The sequence below is a fragment of the Gymnoscopelus braueri genome (genome assembly GCF_963280865.1).
Source record: "Gymnoscopelus braueri genome assembly, chromosome: 18".
NCBI classification, from domain to species: domain Eukaryota; kingdom Metazoa; phylum Chordata; class Actinopteri; order Myctophiformes; family Myctophidae; genus Gymnoscopelus; species Gymnoscopelus braueri.
Window position 1 is genome coordinate 9,148,214 of NC_137618.1, and position 4,786 is coordinate 9,152,999.

Consider the following 4,786-nt stretch of genomic DNA (forward strand, 5'->3'; position numbering starts at 1 on the left):
AGCATTGTTTATTATTTACTAGACACCCATCTACTGGAGAACGATGCTAATTGGGAATGCATGCCCGACCCGGTTATACAATACCAACTAATATTAATATAATTGTACCCGTCAGTCTGTGTCCCTTTTGCCCCATATATCAGAATCAGAATCAGTTTTATTGTCACATCACAGGTTTACAAGGTAAAAAAGTGGGTGAAATTCTTTTTTGTACATCGTTCCCATCGCAACGTTAGTTTCCATAGAAAGAAGAGGGGGGGGGAGAAGAAGAGGGTGGGGGGTAAGTGGGAAGGAGATCAAAACAAGAGAGCAACAGAAGGCCAGACAAGTTATCTACATATTTACAAATTACCTGAGATAATAAAAACTAAAAACAACTAAACTAAGGTGCCTGAGCATAGCAGCAATGTATTGTATACTGTGCATGTTATACTTATACTGTGCATGATAGACAATGGACGTTAAGGTGCTTAGAGGAAAAGGAGCACAATAAAAAAGACCAAAAAAAGTCAGTGCGTTATACAAGGGATTAAGGTGCAAAAGGTCAGTGCGTGTCCACCTAGAGTGGACTGACCCTAGTATAATCCGCAGGTAGCTCCATGAGGGAGTGCAACAAAAAGTCATTTGTACCTGGTGTAGTCCACAGGTGTGTCCGAGGGGGGGCTAAAGTCCAAGTCATTGTCCCTGGTATAATCCACAGGTGTGTTCAGGAAGAGCCAGAAAAAGTCTGCGCTGCCTGTTGTCAGGCTGCTGAACAAGGCCTATGCCTCATTCAGGCTTATGCCCCATTCAGCATTCTGACAGCAGCCGGATTGAAACTACACCAGTACCTGGTGGTGGAACTCTTGATACTGCGGTAGAGCCCCTTGCCCGGTCGCGGTCGTTGTAGGGGGTTGAACAGTCTGTGACTTGGGTGGTGCTTGTCCTTGATGATGCGCTTGGCTTTGACCACGCACCGCTTTTTGTACAGTTCCTGGAGCGCTGGGAGCTCGATTCCCATTATCCGCTCTGCCGATCGCACTACTCGTTGTAGGCTGATCTTTTCTCGGGCAGTGCAGTTCCCGTACCAGGCCGTGACACAGCCTGTTAGGATGCCTTCGACAGAACTGTTGTAGTACAGCCTGAGGATGCGACGTCCTACTCCGAGCTTCTTCAGGCGGCGGAGCCAGTACAGTCGCTGCTGAGCCTTTTTCCTCACGTGTGTGGAGTGCGTCTCCCATTTGAGGTCCTCCTCGATGTGTACTCCGAGGAACTTGAACTCGCTGACCCTTTCCACTGCAGCACCGTCGATGAGGATGGGCGCATGGTCTCTCCGCGGCCTCCTGAAGTCCACGATCAGTTCTTTGGTCTTGTCGACGTTAAGAGAGAGGTTGTTCTCCCGGCACCAGCGTGCTAGTGATTTGATCTCCTCTCTGTAGTCAGACTCGTCGTTGTTGACGATTCGGCCTATCACTGTCGTGTCGTCCGCGTACTTTATGATGGTGTTGGAGACATGTGTGGCTATGCAGTCATACGTGTACAGGGAGTAGTAGTAGTATATATGGATATATCTGTCAGTCCTTGTCACTTTTATGCCCATATATGGAGATCTCTGCAGTATCTGTCTGTCCTTGTCCCTTTTATGCCCATATATGGAGATCCCTGATGTCATCAGTATATTCCCATATGGGCATGCCCGTATATGGGCATATCGGTTGGATCGTTGGTTCTGGACAACTGGATCTCCATGTATGCCTACAGGCATCTCTCTCTCTCTCTCTCTCTCTCTCTCTCTCTCTCTCTCTCTCTCTCTCTCTCTCTCTCTCTGACTTCAAGAGCCAACCAATTTGCCCATATATAGATATATGGGCAAATTGGTTGGCTCTTGAAGTTGGTCTGATCCATAGATGACCATATATGACCATACCGCATACCGTAACCAATGCCGGGCATGGCATTCCCTCGGGTCGTCGTGAGCAACGTGCGTGCCAAGTCTGACAAATAAACCCTCTGGAGTCGTATCCTACTCTTATACGACAGAAAATGTAAACAAAGTGCATGCACATTTTGACAGTTTGATGCATCTGTATCTGCCTGTTTTTTTATTTAATATTCTTTCAACCTATTTGTCATAATATGGGTTTATATTATATATAAATATATTTCCCGACTTCAGATAGCTCTCTGTTTTCCATCAATGTGTGTGTGTGTGTGTGTGTGTGTGTTATCAGTGGAATGTAACCAGCTGTGTTCACCTATCAGTCTATCTACTGGAGATAGCTCTATCTGTGTGCGTGCGTGTCTGCGCGTGTGTGTGCGTGTACTTTATATCATTTGGAGAGATAGGAAAAGGAAAAAAGAGGAAGATAAAGTAAAATGGGGAAAGAATTAGAGAGGAACACACACACACACACACACACACACACACACACACACACACACACACACACACACACACACACACACACACACACACACACACACACACACACACACACACACACACACACACACACACACACACACACACACACACACACATGACTCAAGCATGGCTCCTTCATGACACAGTTGGTGTCCACAATGTGACTTCATTAAAACTAAAAAAGGTTGTGTAAGTGTTCTTTTTAAAAAGTAAAAAGTAAAAGTAAATTGTGATAGTAATCATTGCTATAGAGCAGTGGTTCTCAAACAATGGGTCGCGACCCCAAGTGGGGTCACGGGAAGGTGACGGTGGGGCATTGGCAACTGAAAAAATAAAATGTTAATAAAGATACGGAAAAAAGTGGGGCGGCGACCGCCGTGAAGAGGACGTTAAAGACGGCCACTTGACTCCATGAATCGTCCAGCTCCAACCGACCAAGAACCAGCAACACGGGACAGACAACGCACAAGCCCTATAGCAGAGGCACACAGGAACTGATTTTGCACTGTATTCACCGATTTTCAACCTATCTTCATATAATTGGTCCTCACTAATACTCATGATAATTGATTGTATTCAATAGTAATGAGTGGGTTGGCTCTTAAAAGAGCTGTTTTGGGTGTTTGTGTACAAACTAGAGTCACATCTAGAATTCGGCCTGCTACGCGGCCCTCACACCTGTCGCACCACCAATCCAACCGATATGTCTGAGTCATAGTGTCGGGGGATTTGGATTATGCCCATATATGGAGATCCCTGATGTCATTAGTATATGGCACAAACTCTGTATATTGGCATGCCCATATATGGGCATATTGGTTGGATCGGTGGTTCTGGACACCTGGATATCCATATATGCCCATATATGGACATATTGGTCGGATCGGCGGTTCTGGACAACCGCATATCCGTTCAACTTGGCAGCAGGCACCGCACTCCCTTAAGTCCTTGCACGTGCCGAGTTTGAAGTTTGTTGCCCCCATACTGTATGCACATGACCATGTATGGGCATAGCGGTCGGATCTGTGGCTCTGGACAACTGGATCTCCATATGCCTATATTTATGGGGTTTGTTTATGGTTATGTCTGACTCATAGTGACATGCCTATATATGGGCTTATGCGTATCGGGTTTGTTTATGGAGCCAGAGTGAAGTGGCCGTGGTCCTGCCTATCTATGGGCGTATGAGGTTTGTTTATGGTTATGTCTGACTAAGGGTCGTTACAGACGGGGAGCGGTGGATGCGGGCGTTACCGCTCGGATCAGCGGGGATCGCGCTGCGATCATTGTTGTTTTGGCCTCCTGCGTGGTGCGGGAAGAAAAAAAAGCTCACCGCAATCCAGCTCTTGCCGCGTGCGTGCGTGTGCACAAACGAGTACGAGCGCGAGAATTTCACGGGACCGCGCCCGACTGCCTCACCGCCCCTCAACTTCTCTGTGAGTCCCAAATAATCGCCCGCCTCTCATTGAAAAAGAAATACATAGGCGCGTCGACCGCTCCCCATCTGAAACGACCCTAAGAGTGACGTGGCAGTGGTCCGCCCGCCGGCCGGCCGGTCCTCCCTTAGGCCAATTTTAATAGGATGGACTCCTTCAGGTCTTGTGGGCGGCCATAGCTGAATGGGTAGAGAGGCAGCCTCCATGGGAAACAGAAGGTCATAGGTTCGATTCCCAGCCCATGGGTGTCCATGAGCAAGACACTTAACCCCCAGCTACTCCTCCCTGAGCGCTCATCAGAGCCATCAGCTGCAGGGCGAAGCTGTAAACAGAATTTCCCCCACTGGATTGGCCAGGTCTGTCCCTTTCCTCCTGTTCCAATGCATTCACTGTCCCAAACCAGACCACAGAGGTGATTGATAACCTTGGGTACCAAGTAATGACTGTCCTCTTTGGTGGAAACTGAATCTTCTACCAAAATCTTCTTCCGTAAGTCATAATCTTTAGCTTCTTTGTCATCTTCGTATTCATCCTCATCTCATTATTCAGTGCTTGGACTCTGTTAATCGCCACTTGAGGCTATATTTAGTCATTATAATAGTTATTATCATAACATTTATAGTGGTTGTATTAGTGTAATAATCAACATTCTTCTTCTTAGATTATTTATGTCACCATTTTGTTCACACTCATCTGTGTGTGTGTGTGTGTGTGTGTGTGTGTGTGTGTGTGTGTGTGTGTGTGTGTGTGTGCGCGCGCGCCTGTGTGGGTGTGGGTGCATGTATGTATATTATCTCCATGTGTGTACCAGATGTTGCTCAACATGACCACATCATAAATGACTCACTGTTAGAGCTACGTATCTCCTCCTCCTGTCCTGTCCTCTGAATTTTCCTCTCCTCTCCTCTCCTCTCCTCTCCTCTCCTCTCCTCTCCTCTCCTCTCCT